We start from the raw sequence: 20001 nt of genomic DNA on the forward strand, positions 1-20001 counted from the left end.
CAAAATGTCAGTTTTCCTAAAAGCAGTAAAAGCTGCCTCTACCAATAAGAAAATACCTCCGCGAAATAGTCCACAGTGCTTAAAGTGGCGTTAAACAATTGATCAATGCCGTACTCAAAGTTAATTTTCTGGGAACTATTTTGTTCTTTACTGAAGCACTTTTTGTATGAGAAAGTCACTGCATGGCGCTTCATACTAAAAATGTGCGCAAATCAACGCTTTCACAACCTTATAAAATAAAATAAAAGGAAGCATTCTTTTCTTATAATAACATTAATATGCTACAACTAAATAATTACGAGTTATATCAAGCTTTTTGTTTGTTTTTTCTGTGCATTGTTCTGACGTTGTCATATAAATCACGTGCAGTATTAAATGTTGAATTTGATTGAGAAAAGATACAATTTGATTTTCGATTGCCAATTAGAAATACTATATTGACTCTTTATTATACAGAGTGGGGACGATAAAAAGCTTAATATTTTATATAGACGATTGTCTATTTTTTAATGTATAAAAAGAAGATGTGGTATGATTGCCAATGAGATAACTCTCCACAAGAAACCAAAATGACACCTAGCCTCGTGACGATTTAGAGATTGATATTTGGTATAGACGTTTGTCTATTGTTTAAGACTGTATGTCGACCTCTTTATTTAGAGACTCGGGACGATTAAGAGGTTGACATTTTGTATAGACGTTTGTCTAATGTTTAAGACTGTATGCTTACCTCTTTATTCAGACTCGGGACGATTACATATAAGAGATTAAGATTATGTTTAGACGTCTGTCTATTGTTGAAGACTGTATGTCGACCTCTTTATTTAGACTCGTGACAATTTAGAGGTTGACATTTTGTATAGACGCCTGTCTATTGTTTACGACTGTATGTTGATCTCTTTATTCAGACTCGGGATGATTACATGTAAGAGATTGACATTTTGTATAGACGTGTGTCTATTGTTTAAGACTGTATGTCGACCTCTTTATTTAAACTATGGACGATTTAAAGGTTGACATTTTGTATCTATAGACGCTTGTCTATTCTTTAAGACTGTATGTTGACCTCTTTATTCAGACTCGGGACGATTACATGTAAGAGATTAAGATTTTGTTTAGACGTCTGTCTATTGTTTAAGACTGTATGTTTACCTCTTCATTTAGACTCGGGACGATTTAGAGGTTGACATTTTGTATAGACGTTTGTCTATTGTTTAAGACTGTATGTTTACCTCTTTATCTAGACTCGGGACGATTTAGAGGTGACATTTTGTTTAGACGCTTGTCTATTGTTTAAGACTGTATGTTGACCTCTTTATTCAGACTCGGGACGATTACATGTAAGAGATTGACATTTTGTATAGACGTCTGTCTATTGTTTAAGACTGTATGTCGACCTCTTTATTTAAGACTCTGGACGATTTAAAGCTGGACATTTTGTAGAGACGTTTGTAGACTTTACATAGATAAATTCAGCCGTATTTGGCGTGAAACTGTACTTATGTGTCCCGTCATACTTTGAACCACACCATTATTTTATTTATTATTTTTACTGTAAGTCTGTTTTTTGTTATATCTACTTTACGTGAGTCTGCATTTATGTATGCCGTCATACGACAAAATTATTTTTATGTCTACCTGTGCGAATTTCAAACGCGCAATTTTACACCAGTAATGAAAACCTTCTTTCATTTATGGGTAGACTTTACATAGATAAATTCAACCGTATAAGAAAAGCAAAATGAGAATGTTAAATATGATGTATGCCTTTTTGTGCTACTTTGTTACATTTGTTGTTTATGTAGTGATATTAAGATGATAACACAATATTGACTGTTGTACCCCTATTTTTGACATTTTTACTCTTTGAGTATGTTTGTTTTGTTCATGCATCGTTGACAATGTAATGGAATTTGATGCGACTGTCATACAAGTGAGAGGTTTAGCTAGCTATAAAACCAGGTTCAATCCACCATTTTCTACATTAGAAAATGCCTGTACCAAGTCAGGAATATGACAGTTGTTATCCATTCGTTTGATGTGTTTGGACTTTTGATTTTGCCTTTTGATTTTTGATTTTCCTTTTTGAATTTTCCTCGGAGTTCAGTATTTTTGTGTTTTTACTTTTGTCTATTGTTTAAGTCTGTATGTTGATATCTTTATTCAGACGATTAATAGCTATATATTTTGTATAAACGTTTGTCGATTGTTCAAAACTGTAGGTTGACCTCTTTACTCAGACCCGGAACGATTTAGATATTATGACATCTTTTTGGCTCTGCTGGTGTCTTTAGATATATGTGTCGTTGGGTTGCTGGTGTCTTTAGATATATGTGTCGTTGGGTTGCTGGTGTCTTTAGATATATGTGTCGTTGGGTTGCTAGTGTCTTTAGATATATGTGTCGTTGGGTTGCTGGTGTCTTTAGATATTTGTGTCGTTGGGTTCCTGGTTTCTTTAGATATATGTGTCGTTAGGTTGCTGGTGTCTTTAGATATGTGTCGTTGGGTTGCTGGTGTCTTTGGATATATGTGTCGTTGGGTTGCTGGTGTCTTCAGATATATGTGTCGTTGGGTTGCTGGTGTCTTTAGATATATGTGTCGTTGGGTTGCTGGTGTCTTTAGATATATGTGTCGTTGGGTTGCTGGTGTCTTTAGATATATGTGTCGTTGGGTTGCTGGTGCCTTTAGATATATGTGTCGTTGGGTTGCTGGTGTCTTTAGATATATGTGTCGTTGGGTTGTTGGTGTCTTTAGATACATGTGTCATTGGGTTGCTGGTGTCTTTAGATACATGTGTCGTTGGGTTGCTGGTGTCTTTAGATACATGTGTCGTTGGGTTGCTGGTGTCTTTAGATATATGTGTCGTTGGGTTGCTGGAGCCTTTAGATATTTCTGTCGTTGCGTTGCTGGTGTCTTTAGATATTTCTGTCGTTGCGTTGCTGGTGTCTTTAGATATATGTGTCGTTGGGTTGCTGGTGTCTTTAGATATATGTGTCGTTGGGTTGCTGGTGTCTTTAGATATATGTGTCATTGGGTTGCTGGTGTCTTTAGATACATGTGTCGTTGGGTTGCTGGTGTCTTTAGATACATGTGTCGTTGGGTTGCTGGTGTCTTTAGATATATGTGTCATTGGGTTGCTGGAGCCTTTAGATATATTTGTCGTTGGGTTGCTGGTGTCTTTAGATATTTGTGTCGTTGCGTTGCTGGTGTCTTTAGATATATGTGTCGTTGGGTTGCTGGTGTTTTTAGATATATGTGTCGTTGGGTTGCTGGTGTTTTTAGATATATGTGTCGTTAGGTTGCTGGTGTCTTTAGATATGTGTCGTTGGGTTGCTGGTGTCTTTGGATATATGTGTCGTTGGGTTGCTGGTGTCTTCAGATATATGTGTCGTTGGGTTGCTGGTGTCTTTAGATATATGTGTCGTTGGGTTGCTGGTGTCTTTAGATATATGTGTCGTTGGGTTGCTGGTGTCTTTAGATATATGTGTCGTTGGGTTGCTGGTGCCTTTAGATATATGTGTCGTTGGGTTGCTGGTGCCTTTAAATATATGTGTCGTTGGGTTGCTGGTGTCTTTAGATATATGTGTCGTTGGGTTGCTGGTGTCTTTAGATACATGTGTCATTGGGTTGCTGGTGTCTTTAGATACATGTGTCGTTGGGTTGCTGGTGTCTTTAGATATGTGTCGTTGGTTTGCTGGTGTCTTTGGATATATGTGTCATTGGGTTGCTGGTGTCTTCAGATATATGTGTCGTTGGGTTGCTGATGTCTTTAGATATATGTGTCGTTGGGTTGCTGGTGTCTTTAGATATATGTGTCGTTGGGTTGCTGGTGTCTTTAGATATTTGTGTCGTTGCGTTGCTGGTGTCTTTAGATATATGTGTCGTTGGGTTGCTGGTGTCTTTAGATATATGTGTCGTTGGGTTGCTGGTGTCTTTAGATATATGTGTCATTGGGTTGCTGGTGTCTTTAGATACATGTGTCGTTGGGTTGCTGGTGTCTTTAGATACATGTGTCGTTGGGTTGCTGGTGTCTTTAGATATATGTGTCATTGGGTTGCTGGAGCCTTTAGATATATGTGTCGTTGGGTTGCTGGTGTCTTTAGATATTTGTGTCGTTGCGTTGCTGGTGTCTTTAGATATATGTGTCGTTGGGTTGCTGGTGTTTTTAGATATATGTGTCGTTGGGTTGCTGTTGCATTGATTTTTACACCAGAACAACCATGTAATCGTAAGTATTTTACTGACTTTGTGCTTTCAATAGATATTAAAACAGATAATATATAGATATATAAATATAAATATAATAGATAGGAAACAGGTCCATGCATAACTATTTATGAAGACAACCGGAACAATGAACACCTGTCCAACGAATGTTTATCCCAGAACGGGAAACAAAACTTCCAGTATTGTATTGACAATTTTCTAATGACGTCTAGCCTCGTTTTCTTTGGGTGGCTGTCTTATTGACGTCTAGCCTCGTTCTCGTTGGGTGGCTGTCTTATTGACGTCTATCCTCGTTCTCGTTTGGTGGCTAGCTTTTTGACGTCTAGCCTCGTTCTCGTTAGGTGACTGTCTTATTGACGTCTTGCCTCGTTCTCGTTGGGTGGCTATCTTATTGACGTATACCTTGTTCTCGTTGGGTGGCTGTCTTATTGACGTCTAGCCTCGTTCTTGTTGGGTGGCTGTCTTATTGGCGTATATCCTTGTTCTCGTTGGGTGGCTGTCTTATTGACGTATACCCTCGTTATCGTTGGGTGGCTGTCTTATTGACGTATACCCTCTTTCTCGTTGGGTGGCTGTCTTATTAACGTCTAGCCTCGTTCACGTTGGGTGGATGTCTTATTGACGTATACCCTCGTTTTCGATGGGTGGCTGTCTTATTGACGTCTAGCCTCGTTCTCGTTGGGTGGTTGTCTTATTTACGTCTTGCCTCGTTCTCGTTGGGTGGCTGTCTTATTGACGTCTAGCCTCGTTCTCGTTGGGTGGCTGTCTTATCGACGTCTAGCCTCGTTCTCGTTGGGTGGCTGTCTTATTGACGTCTAGCCTCGTTCTCGTTGGGTGGCTGTCTTATGGACGTCTAGCCTCGTTCACGTTTTATTTATACCAATGATAGCACTCTAAAGGACTAATAATTAAAGAAGCGAATCGTGTTACCCATGCACTCCAGTTATAAGCAAAGCTGAAGAGAAAATCTATAGAAACTGTAAGAATAAAAAAACAACTATCTTTTCTTTAACATTTGATATCTTGATTCATACTTGATAAGTACCTCTCTTAGGTATGAGATCTAGATCTCATTTCATGTAACACTTAAAAGAACAAACAAACAAAAGTGACCGTCTTAATACTGAGACACTTTTATAATTATATAATGTATGATAGGGGAATAGAGCAGGTTGTTACCTATAGAAAAACATTGTTAACCGAAGCAAAGTCGATCAATTACAGATTATAGCTAGTGTAATAGAGCAGATTGTTATCACGAGAAAAAACATTGTCAACCGAGTCAAATCCGACCAATAACAGATGATAAGGTTATAGAGCAGAGTGTTACCCCTAGAACAACATTGTCAACCGAGGCAAAGCTAATCAATTATATATGATAAGGTTATAGGGCATATTGTTACCACGAGAAAAAAAGGGGCCAACCGAGGTAAAGCCGATCAATAACAGATGAGAATGTTATAGGGCATATTGTTACCACGAGAAAAAACGTGGCCAACCGAGGTAAAGCCGATCAATAACAGATGAGAAGGTAAAAGAGCAGATTGTTACCACGAGAAAAAACGTGGTCAACCGAGGTAAAGCCGATCAGTAACAGATATTAAAAGGGTAATACTGCAGATTATTAACCCTAGAAAAACGTTGTTAATCGAGGCAAAGCAGATCAATAACAGATAAAAGGGTAATAGTGCAGATTATTAACCCTAGAAAAACATTGTCAACCCAGGTCAATTACAGATGATAAGGATGTAGTCTAAGAGCAGATTATTACCCCTAGAACAACATATTGCCAACCGAGGCAAAGCTGATTCTTACTTCTTACAATATCTTTTTATTTGAGGGTCATAAGCAGTCTGCTGTGAACCTCTCAGCTATTTGTATTTTTTTCTACTGATTATGACACAGGCATCTGTTTGTTTGTTTGTTCGTTTTCCTTCAGTCACAACTTTGCATTTCGTATCAGAATCTTTTGAAATTTTCACAATATATACTTTTGAACCTCCTGTTTTACTGTATTTCTTCATTTAATCTATATTTTGGATTTCCATTACAAAACCATGAAGTTTGTCATTGGTTTTTTTTTTTTTTTGAGGAGGGGTACTTATATTGTATGAAATGACTCTGCCATGGACGATGTAGATGGCATATTTGAATGTAGGTCTACCAAATATTAAATCAAGGTAAAGAAATTATGAAGGTAATCGTAAAATAAAAATGTAGAAGAAAGAGTGTGTTTTACGTGTAATGATAAAATCGAAGATAAAAAACATGTTATATTACCATGCCCGTTTTATGCAAAAAAAACTCTCAAAGGAGTTGTGCCAAAGAAGGCAGAATTTATCAACTTAAAAAAATCAAGATAGAGACTAAGTCTTTAACACATGCTAATATGATCCATGAAAATGAGATCAAGGTCAGATGCAACATGTCAGACGGATATGTTCACCTTACAATCTTTCCATACAGCAAATATAGTTGACCTGTTGCTTATAGTATATACAAGTACACACCCGTGATATCGCGGGTCCGTTACTGAATTAAAGTATATATATTTAAGCCTTGTTTTAGTAATTGATATTGTCATCTGATAAAGTTATGTCGATTATAAGATACACAGTTTTCTCTGCTTTCAAATCTTTGTTTGAACCCGTCGACCCGGAACTTATCAATTATTGGTAATATTAATTATTTGGAAAACAGAAGGTCCTGGCTATCCAGGAATGGAGTATTTTTTAATCAACAACATTGTCCTATATTAGTTATCTTAGAAAGTATTGCTGATTGCTGAATAAAACTACAATAGGGAACAATTTGACAATGATTGAATTTAGTAGTGTCAGCCCTTTGATTATGACCCGTGTATATATCAAAATCCTAAATACACCGTTTGGTGGTGCGCCTGTCAAATGCGGAACGTACAGATAAGTTTATAGGTAACAGGTGAATATACTATTGGTATCGGTATCGGACTTGACCCGGAACTTGGTAATTATTGGCAATATTAATTATGTGGAAAACAAAAGGGTCTGGAGTGGTGTAATTTCTAATCTACACCATTGTCCTATATTAGCTATACATAGAGTTGAATTCTTTGATTTGTCGTTTTTACCCGATGACGGCTGACAAATTGGACCTCGTAATTTTAGTATTATAGATGTTGTGTACAAGATGTAAGTTTGTACAAATTATAATTTGTACAGGGTTTTTGTACAAGTTATAAGTTTTTTGACACACATCTTCTTGCACCAGGTAATACAGGTTTATCTTCTGAAATGGACTAGTTCAATGTTTTAAACTCAAATTAATATACTTCAACCTAACATTTAGGGCTACTCTCCTTGTCCTCAAAATGTAAGTGAGGATACCTGAATGGTTTAAAATCTAATTTTATTTTTCTCCTGATGCCATATTCATATCCATAAAAAGTCTATTTGTGGTCTTATAATGTTTTTTGTATCAATGCTCAATACTAGATTGTATCATGTAGTTGTGAAAATATGACAGAAATATACGAAACAAAAGGCCGTGTGCGTGCATCATCCATTTGTGTTAAGCAGTTCATAAAACACTGATAACTTGTACAAAAAATCTGTACAAATTATAATTTGTATAACATTACAACTTGTACACAACATATACATAAGAACCGGATCTAATCACAAAACATTAAAATTGACCAATGAACCAGGAAAATGAGAGGATTCTACCGATATCTATATGTTAGCATTTCACAAGATCATGTTTTTTTCTCGTCTTTTATTAACACTTAATCTATTAGTAGATGTTGGTTGTGTACTGTTTGATATTTTTGCCTTCGATAGATGTTTTTTTTTATAAGTCAGATCTTTACTTTGTGTCTTTAGTGTTTTTTTTATAAGTCAGATCTTTACTTTGTGTCTTTAGTGTTTTTTTTATAAGTCAGATCTTTACTTTGTGTCTTTAGTGGGTTTTTTTTATAAGTCAGATCTTTACTTTGTGTCTTTAGTGTTTTTTTTATAAGTCAGATCTTTACTTTGTGTCTTTAGTGTTTTTTTTATAAGTCAGATCTTTACTTTGTGTCTTTAGTGTTTTTTTTATAAGTCAGATCTTTACTTTGTGTCTTTAGTGTTTTTTTTATAAGTCAGATCTTTACTTTGTGTCTTTAGTGTTTTTTATAAGTCAGATCTTTACTTTGTGTCTTTAGTGTTTTTTATATAAGTCAGATCTTTACTTTGTGTCTTTAGTGTTTTTTATATAAGTCAGATCTTTACTTTGTGTCTTTAGTGTTTTTTATATAAGTCAGATCTTTACTTTGTGTCTTTAGTGTTTTTTATAAGTCAGATCTTTACTTTGTGTCTTTAGTGTTTTTTATATAAGTCAGATCTTTACTTTGTGTCTTTAGTGTTTTTTGTTAGTTTTTTATAAGTCAGATCTTTACTTTGTGTCTTTAGTGTTTTTTTTTATAAGTCAGATCTTTACTTTGTGTCTTTAGTGTTTTTTTATAAATCAGATCTTTGCTTTGTGTCTTTAGTGTTTTTTTATAAGTCAGATCTTTACTTTGTGTCTTTAGTGTTTTTTTATAAGTCAGATCTTTACTTTGTGTCTTTAGTGTTTTTTTTATAAGTCAGATCTTTACTTTGTGTCTTTAGTGTTTTTTTATAAGTCAGATCTTTACTTTGTGTCTTTAGTGTTTTTTTATAAGTCAGATCTTTACTTTGTGTCTTTAGTGTTTTTTTTTATAAGTCAGATCTTTACTTTGTGTCTTTAGTGTTTTTTTATAAGTCAGATCTTTACTTTGTGTCTTTAGTGTTTTTATAAGTCAGATCTTTACTTTGTGTCTTTAGTGTTTTTTATAAGTCAGATCTTTACTTTGTGTCTTTAGTGTTTTTTTTTCTAAGTAAGATCTTTACTTTGTGTCTTTAGTGTTTTTTTTATAAGTCAGATCTTTACTTTGTGTCTTTAGTGTTTTTTTATATAAGTCAGATATTTACTTTGTGTCTTTAGTGGTTTTTTTTATAAGTCAGATCTTTACTTTGTGTCTTTAGTGTTTTTTTTATAAGTCAGATCTTGACTTTGTGTCTTTAGTGTTTTTTTTTATAAGTCAGATCTTTACTTTGTGTCTTTAGTGTTTTTTTATAAGTCAGATCTTGACTTTGTGTCTTTAGTGTTTTTTTTATAAGTCAGATCTTTACTTTGTGTCTTTAGTGTTTTTTTTTATAAGTCAGATCTTTACTTTGTGTCTTTAGTGTTTTTATAAGTCAGATCTTTACTTTGTGTCTTTAGTGTTTTTATAAGTCAGATCTTTACTTTGTGTCTTTAGTGTTTTTATAAGTCAGATCTTTACTTTGTGTCTTTAGTGTTTTTTGTTAGTTGTTTGAGTGCTTGTATCGATTTGATGAGTTAAATAGTTAAAGCCTTTTTGAACTGATTTTAAAGCCTTGTTCTTCTGCTGTGCTATTACACCAATGTACCAGGTTAGGGGAGGTTTTGGCGCCCACAAACGTTTTTACTCCCGCCACAATCTATATTTGCCTGTTCCAATTATTGGTTTGTACAGTTTGTTCTTGTGTTGTACTGATCCACCACTGTCCGAGGTTAAAGGGGGGAGACACCCGCTAACATGTTTACATGTAACCCCGCCACAATCTATATTTGCCTGTTCCAATTATTGTTTTGTACAGTTTGTTCTTGTGTTGTGCTGATCCATCACTGTCCGAGGTTAAAGAGGGGGGAAGACACCCGCTAACATGTTTAATCCCTCAACATTTTGTATGGTTCTGATATTCAACAAAGCAGGCAGACACATTTGTGAAAAATTTACTTATGAAAATATGTTGATTGATAGTGTTAATAATGATAAATATCTTGGTTTGCACTTTAGTGCATCAGGGTAATTTTCATATGCTCAAAATGAACTGTATAAAAAGTCCTTGAAGGCTTATTATAAATTGTACAAGAATTTATTATCACTTAATCCAAGCATAAGCACCAGCTTACATGTATTTGATCATACCATAAAACCAATACTCCTATATGGGTCTGAAATATGGGGAACTTTTAATCCATTCTCAGCAAGAATCAGAAATGGAACTTTACCATTTGAAAAAAAATCTATTCCAGTTCAAAATGTTAGCGACTACATATAAAATTTTGTAAACTGGTTTTAGGTGTTCATAAAAAATCCATGAATTTTGGAATTTTATCCGAGCTAGGACGATTCCCACTATACTATGATATGATTAAATCCATGTTAAATTACTGGTATCGCTTGGAAAATCTTGATTCCCAATTTTCTCTTCTTAAAGATGCTTATGTAACATCAAAGAATCTTTCTCATTCAAAACAAAACATCTTGGTATGGCTCTATGAAGTCAATTCTTGAAATGATCCCAGACATCAATCATCTATCTTCACCATTACCAAAAATTAATAGCTTCAAAAACTAATATGAAAAAAAAATTAAAATCATATTTTATAGACTTGTGGAATTGGCAAAGCATTCAGATGGTAAACTTAGAACTTATGTTATATTTAAATCAGTTTTTGGAAGAGAAAAATGTCTTTCCATTATTGGGAATTTTGAACAGAGACGAAGTTTAACAAAGCTCAGAATTTCCTCACACCACTTAAGAATTGAGTCCGGAAGGTATCAGGGTACTCTTCTAAATGACAGAACTTGTACTCGTTGTAACTCCGGAGATGTGGAGGATGAATATCATTTTTTATTCCAATGTGTTAAATTTAATGATGATCGCAATCATCTATTTCAAGAGATAACTAAAAGTTGCCCAAACTTTTTAACTCTTAACGCAAGAGATAAACTGATATGGCTTATGAACACAGAAGATAAGTCTATTCTCACTGCTGCATGTAAATTTATTTCAAAAAATTGTTAATGATGTGGCTTTCTTGTCTGCTTCAGACACGAGGAGGACTGTGTAAATACCACAGCTCCTTGCGTACCGCCCCTTGGTGTCTGTTGCAGTAGGGAAACTTACACTCTTCTCAATACCTGTTTACTGCAGTATATGTTATTTGCTGTGAATATACATAAACTTTTTCCATTTGTGTTTGTTTTTCTGCATCAGATACGAGGAGGATTGTTAGAGCTTTTAAGATCACAATCCTAGAGCATCGTCCCTTGGTGTCTGTTGCAGCTAAACAATCATTTATTTTATATTTTATATTTTATTTTTATACATTTTCAGCAAAATATTATAAAATCATGTGAGAAAAAAAAAAGTAAATAAATAAATGGGGTTTTACTTTCAGCGGGAAATATTCCATGCACAACCAAACATTAAGAAGTATCCATATTGATGTGCAAAACAAAAATTGCCAGAGAAATAAAAAAAAATATCCCAAATTATCAATTATCGCCGTAAAACGTAAAAATTTGACGTTACCATTTGAAACACAATATCGTGCTTAACGTAAATATGATGTGGGTTTTTCTCATTGTTGAAGGCCGTATAGTGACCTATAGTTGTTTCAATTCTACGTCATTTTGTCTCTTATGGAGAGATGTCTCATAGGCAATCATACCCCTCAGCATGCCACATCGCTTTATTTTTATATTTAGGTCAGGTTAACCCTGCCAGACTGACATACACATTGGAATCATTTCATTCACCATTTTTATTGTTCATGGCTAAATGTGAAGTTTTGTAATTAGATGTTTTTCTCCGATACTGTAAGCTATTTATATACGTGTATGGTGTATGCATGTATGGTGTACGGTTTCTCCGATACTGTAAGCTATTTATAGACTTGTATGGTGTACGGTTTCTCCGATACTGTAAGCTATTTATAAACTTGTATGGTGTACGATTTCTCCGATACTGTAAGCTATTTATATACTTGTATGGTGTACGGTTTCTCCGATACTGTAAGCTATTTATATACTTGTATGGTGTACGGTTTCTCCGATACTGTAAGCTATGTATAGACGTGTATGGTGTACGGTTTCTCCGATACTGTAAGTTATTTATAGACTTGTATGGTGTACGGTGTCATCGATACAGTAAGCTATTTATAGACTTGTATGGTGTACGGTTTCTCCGATACTGTAAGCTATTTATATACTTGTATGGTGTACGGTATCTCCGATACTGTAAGCTATTTATATACTTGTATGGTGTACGGTTTCTCCGATTCTGTAAGCTATTTATATACGTGTATGGTGTACGGTTTCTCCGATACTGTAAGCTATTTATATACGTGTATGGTGTACGGTATGATTGTAAAACATGTCTGTCTGGTAGACCTTGACCTCATTCGTATCGATCACTGATAATGTTAAGTTCATGTGATACGTGTGCTTGCAGTAAATCTTTCATGTTACAGACTTTTAACATAAATTCAATCACGATCAGAAAAAAACAATTCGGTGTGAGTACTCATGTTTAAGCAGTCGCTGAACCACGAAAATGAGGCCAAGGACAATGGAAATATGACATACAGTTTGATATCAATTTTTAACTTTTAATTTTTCCTGTTAAAATGTAAGATATATTTCTATTTGTTATTAAATAATACTGTCAGGACATTCGTATGACTATATTTCAGATATCATCAGACTAAAGTTCAAATGTCCTCTTAAAAATTACTTTTTTTTCTTTTTGTTTCATATTTCCGAAAGAATTTCCGAAATATGTTTGGTGTTAAGTTCTGTTACCTTAGACATAGAAATCTACCAGTATGTATATGGTCGGCTATCCTACTCTGAATTAATTACTTATACCTATTAGGTCGAATTTTACTTTAGAAATTACTTAGATTTTAAATAACACCAGATTTTTACTTTTGTAATATTTTGTTTACCTAAGATGGTCGAAATGAAGCAAATATTTTTTTTGTAGAATATTTTAAACCATTAGTTACGTAAATGATATGTTTGAGAATATTTTATTTGGTACAATTAAAAAGGGAGAAAACTTTCTGATAATTTATCTATAGTCCAAAATTTACAAATGATATATAATACAAAAATAAAAACGATAATTATTGCTGGGATCACTGATAAATATTAACTATATATGTTAATTTCATTCAGTATTGCAATGTTATGTACGAATAAATGGAGGTGTCGGATCAACGTCAATGAGACAACAATCCAACAACACAAAAAACCAATAGACGTCTAGTGGACAACACACAACGTACGATTAAAAGGAGGTGTGGGATAAACGTCAATAAGACAACGATCCAACAACACAAATAACCAATAGACGTCCAATGGACAACACAAAACGTACGAGTAAAAGGAGGTGTGGGATATACGTCAATGAGACAACAATCCAACAACACAAATAACCAATAGACGTCTAATGGACAACACACAACGTACGAGTAAAAGGAGGTGTCGGATCAACGTCAATGAAACAACAATCCAACATCACAAATAACCAATAGACGTCTAATGGACAACATAAAACATACGAGAAAAGGAGATGTGGGATATACGTCAATGAGACAACGATCCAACAACATAAATAACCAATAGACATCTAATGGACAACACAAAACGTACGAGTAAAAGGAGATGTGGGATATACGTCAATGAGACAACAATCCAACAACACAAATAACCAATAGACGTCTAATGGACAACACAAAACGTACGAATAAAAGGAGGTGTGGGATATACGTCAATGAGACAACAATCCAACAACACAAATAACCAATAGACGTCTAATGGACAAAACAAAACGTACGAGTAAAAGGAGATGTGGGATATACGTCAATGAGACAACAATTCAACAACACAAATAACCAATAGACGTCTAATGGACAACACAAAACGTACGAGTAAAAGGAGATGTGGGATATACGTCAATGAGACAACGATCCAACAACACAAATAACCAAAAGACGTCTAATGGACAACACAAAACGTACGAATAAAAGGAGATGTGGGATATACGTCAATGAGACAACGATCCAACAACACAAATAACCAATAGACATCTAGTGGACAACTAACAACGTACTTAGTCTAGTAAAAGGAGATGTGGAATAAACGTCAATGAGACAACGATTTAACAACACAAATAACCAATAGACGTCTAATGGACAACACAAAACGTACGAATAAAAGGAGGTGTGGGATATACGTCAATGAGACAACAATCCAACAACACAAATAACCAATAGACGTCTAATGGACAAAACAAAACGTACGAGTAAAAGGAGATGTGGGATATACGTCAATGAGACAACAATTCAACAACACAAATAACCAATAGACGTCTAATGGACAACACAAAACGTACGAGTAAAAGGAGATGTGGGATATACGTCAATGAGACAACGATCCAACAACACAAATAACCAAAAGACGTCTAATGGACAACACAAAACGTACGAATAAAAGGAGATGTGGGATATACGTCAATGAGACAACGATCCAACAACACAAATAACCAATAGACATCTAGTGGACAACTAACAACGTACTTAGTCTAGTAAAAGGAGATGTGGAATAAACGTCAATGAGACAACGATTTAACAACACAAATAACCAATAGACGTCTAATGGACAAAACAAAACGTACGAGTAAAAGGAGATGTGGGATATACGTCAATGAGACAACAATCCAACAACATAAATAACCAATAGACGTCTAATGGACAACATAAAACGTACGAGTAAAAGGAGATGTGGGATATACGTCAATGAGACAACGATTCAACAACACAAATAACCAATAGACGTCTAATGGACAACACAAAACGTACGAGTAAAAGGAGATGTGGGATATACATCTAGTGGACAACATACAACGTACGATTAAAAGGAGGTGTGGGATATACGTCAATGAGACAACAATTCAACAACACAAATAACCAATAGACGTCTAATGGACAACACAAAACGTACGAGTAAAAGGAGATGTGGGATATACGTCAATGAGACAACAATCCAACAACACAAATAACCAATAGACGTCTAATGGACAAAACAAAACGTACGAGTAAAAGGAGATGTGGGATATACGTCAATGAGACAACGATCCAACAACACAAATAACCAATAGACATCTAGTGGACAACACACAACGTACGAGTAAAAGGAGGTGTTGGATAAACGTCAATGAGACAACGATCAAACAACACAAATAACCAATAGACGTCTAATGGACAACACACAACGTACGAGTAAAAGGAGGTGTTGGATAAACGTCAATGAGACAACGATCAAACAACACAAATAACCAATAGACATCTAGTGGACAACACACAACGTACGAGTAAAAGGGGGTATGGGATAAACGTCAATGAGACAACAATCCAACAACACAAATAACCAATAGACGTCTAATGGACAACACAAAACGTACGAGTAAAAGGGTGTGTGGGATAAACGTCAATGAAACAACGATCCAACAACACAAATAACCAAAAGACATATAGTGGACAACACACAACGTACGAGTAAAAGGAGATGTGGGACATACGGCAATGACACAACAATCCAACAACACAAATAACCAAAAGACATCTAGTGGGCAAAGTACAGTGTTTAGCAATCCATCCTCTTGTTAGTGAGCAAGTACAGTGTTTAGCAATCCTCCCGTTAGTGGGCAACATACGGTGTCTAGCAATCATCCTGTTTGTGGGCAACATACGGTGTCTAGCAATCATCCTGTTTGTGGGCAACATTCAGTGTCTAGCAATACTCCTTTAAGTTGGCTACATACAGTACCTAGCTATCCTCCTGTTAGTGGGCAACATACGGTGTCTAGCAATTCTCATGTTCGTGGGCAACATATTGCGTCTAGCAATCATCCTGTAAGGGGGCAACATACAGTGTCTAGCAATCCTCCTATTAGTGGGCAACATACATTGTCTAGCAATCCTCCTGTTAGTGGGCATAGTACAGTGTTAATCAATCCTCCTGTTAGTTAGCATAGTACAGTGTTATGCATTCATCCTGTTAGTTGGCAATGCACAGTGTTAAGCATTCCTCCTGTTAGTTGGCAACATGATGTCTAGCAATCCTCCTGTTAGTGGGCATAGTACAGTGTTTAGCAATACTCCTGTTAGTGGGCATAGTACAGTGTTTATCATTCATCCTGTTAGTGAGCAACGTGCAGTGTTTAGCAATCCTCCTGTTAGTGGGCATAGTACAGTGTTTAGCAATCCTCCTGTTAGTGGGCATAGTACAGTGTTTACAATCCTCATGTTAGTGGGCAACATACAGTGTTTAGCAATCCTCCTGTATGTGAGAGGGCAGAGTACAGTGTCAAGCATTCATCCTGTTAGTGGGCAGCATAGAGTGTTAATCAATCCTCCTGTTAGTTGGCATAGTACAGTGTTAAGCATTCCTCCTGTTAGTTGGCAACATGATGTCTAGCAATCCTCCTGTTAGTGGGCATAGTACAGTGTTTATCATTCATCCTGTTAGTGAGCAACGTGCAGTGTTTAGCAATCCTCCTGTTAGTGGGCATAGTACAGTGTTTAGCAATCCTCCTGTTAGTGGGCATAGTACAGTGTTTAGTAATCCTCCTGCTAGTGGGCATAGTACAGTGTTGACAATCATCATGTTAGTGGGCAACATACAGTGTTTAGCAATCCTCCTGTGAGAGGGCATAGTACAGTGTTAAGCATTCATCCTGTTAGTGGGCAGCATAGAGTGTTTAGCATTCATCCTGTTAGTGGGCAACGTACAGTGTCAAGCATTTATCTTGTTAGCGATCAACGTACAGTGTTTAGCAATCATCCCTGGCCACAGACGCAGTGTTAAGCCTTCATCCCTGGTCACAGACACAGTGTTCTCGTCCTAAATCTGCATGAAATGTTTGTCACTGGACGTTATAAGAAATCAATCAATCAACCAATCAACAGAAGACGGGAAACTTAAACAATTTTTTAAGCTCAATGCAGTACAGTCTCATCATCGGATTCAATTAAATTATTATAAAACTAACAGCTCTTTAGACGATATTTGTTAGTATCACGGAAATTAGAAAATTATCTCAGTAGCTTATAAAAAAAGAAGATGTGGTATGATTGCCAATGAGACAGCTCTTCACAAGAGACCAAATGACACAGATATTAACAGCGTTAAGTCACCGTACGGCCTTCAACAATGAGCAAAGCTAATACCGCATAGCCAGCTATAAAAGGCTCCGAAAAAACAAATGTAAAACAATTCAAACGAGAAAACTAACGGCCTAATTAATGTACAAAAAATGAACGAAAAACAAATATGTAAGACAGCAACAAACGACGACCACTGAATTACAGCCAGGCTTCTGACTTAAGACAGGCACAAACATACAGAATGTGGCGGGGTTAAACATATTGCAGGATCCCAACCCTCCTCCTAACCTGGGACAGTGGTGTAGCAGTTCAACATATTAAGAACGAACTATAATTTTTTTTTATGAGCTTCGTTGCAAAAATAACTAGTTTTATAAGCGAAGAGAATACGCCAACGAGAAGCACCCAAACAACGTTCAATGAAAAGGCATTTAATCTGTCCAAGAAAGATATCTGTCAAACAAAAACATAAGTCAACCAAAAATATCTGTCAAAAAATGACTTCTGTCTAAAAAAGACTTCTGCTTAGTAAAGACATATGTTCAACAAAGATAGCTGTCCAATAAAGACATGTACAACAAAGGCACGTACAACAAAATAATACAATCTGTCCAACAAATACATGTCCAACAAAGACACGTACAACCAAATACTATAGTTTGTCCATGCAACTAAGATATGTCCAACAAAGACATCTGACCAACAAAGACATCTGACCAACAAAGACATCTGACCAACAAAGACATCTGACCAACAAAGACATCAGACAACAAAGACATCTGTCCAACAAAGACATCTAACCAACAAAGACATCTGACCAACAAAGACATCTGTCCAACAAAGACATCTGTCCAACAAAGACATCTGACCAACAAAGACATCTGTCCAACAAAGACATCTGTCCAACAAAGACATCTGTCCAACAAAGACATCTGACCAACAAAGACATCTGACCAACAAAGACATCTGTCCAACAAAGACATCTGACCAACAAAGACATCTGACCAACAAAGACATCTGACCAACAAAGACATCAGACCAACAAAGACATCTGTCCAACAAAGACATCTAACCAACAAAGACATCTGTCCAACAAAGACTTATGTCCAACAAAGACATCTGACCAACAAAGACATCTGTCCAACAAAGACTTCTGACCAACAAAGACATCTGACCAACAAAGACATCAGACCAACAAAGACATCTGTCCAACAAAGACATCTAACCAACAAAGACATCTGTCCAACAAAGACTTATGTCCAACAAAGACATCTGACCAACAAAGACATCTGTCCAACAAAGACTTCTGACCAACAAAGACATCTGACCAACAAAGACATCTGTCCAACAAAGACATCTGTCCAACAAACACATGTCCAGCAAAGACACGTACAACCAAATATTATAGTTTGTCCATGCAACTAAAATATGTCCAACAAAGACTTCTGACCAACAAAGACATCTGTCCAACAAAGACATCTGTCCAACAAAGACATCTGTCCAACAAAGACATCTGACCAACAAAGACATCTGACCAACAAAGACATCTGTCCAACAAAGACATCTGTCCAACAAAGACATCTGACCAACAAAGACATCTGACCAACAAAGACATCTGTCCAACAAAGACATCTGACCAACAAAGACATCTGACCAACAAAGACATCTGTCCAACAAAGACATCTGACCAACAAAGACATCTGACCAACAAAGACATCTGACCTACAAAGACATCTGTCCAACAAAGACATCTGTCCAACAAAGACATCTGACCAACAAAGACATCTGACCAACAAAGACATCTGTCCAACAAAGACTTATGTCCAACAAAGACATCTGACCAACAAAGACATCTGACCAACAAAGACATCTGACCAACAAAGACATCTGTCCAACAAAGACATCTGTCCACCAGAGACATCTGTCCAACAAAGACATCTGTCCACCAGAGACATCTGTCCAACAAAGACATCTGTCCAACAAACACATGTCCAGCAAAGACACGTACAACCAAATACTATAGTTTGTCCATGCAACTAAAATATGTCCAACAAAGACATCTGACCAACAAAAACATCTGTCCAACAAAGATATCTTTTCACCAGTGACATCTAACCAACAAATACATCTGTCCAACAAATACATCTGACTAACAAAAACTGAGACATCTGTCCACCAAAGACATGTCCAACAAATACATGTCCACCAAAGACATGTCCACCAAAAAATTCTTACCAAAACAGACAAATATCTAATATGACCAACAAAGACCAAGGTCCAACAAAGACGACATCTTTTCAACAAAATTCTTTTTCTACCAAAGACGTCTGTCTTACAAAAATATCTAGTCTGTCCGACAATGACATCTCTTCAACAAAGATATCTGACCAACAAAGATATCTGTATTACAAAGGCAGCTTACCAACAAAAACTTGTAAATCGTAGGAGGAGTTAGCCGGACAAACCATACACATATATACTCTATGTGGGACGGACGTACTGGGTTATTGATAAGATAGTTATTTATATATTAGTTTCCTATTGATCTTACAGGTAAATATTCTGGTTCAATACATAAAAGATTTGAAACGAAGATCAATACCCAGCCTATATATAACATAGAACATTGAATATTTTAAGAAATTACTAATATAAAATCTGTATTATGTACCCAAGCGCCTTTTGGTGGAGATGTGTATTCCACATGTAAATATTGATGGGTGCTTTCGTCGAGGTCCGCGTTGTTAG

The sequence above is a fragment of the Mytilus galloprovincialis genome, chromosome 12 (assembly GCF_965363235.1).
Source record: "Mytilus galloprovincialis chromosome 12, xbMytGall1.hap1.1, whole genome shotgun sequence".
Classification (NCBI taxonomy): Eukaryota; Metazoa; Mollusca; class Bivalvia; order Mytilida; family Mytilidae; genus Mytilus; species Mytilus galloprovincialis.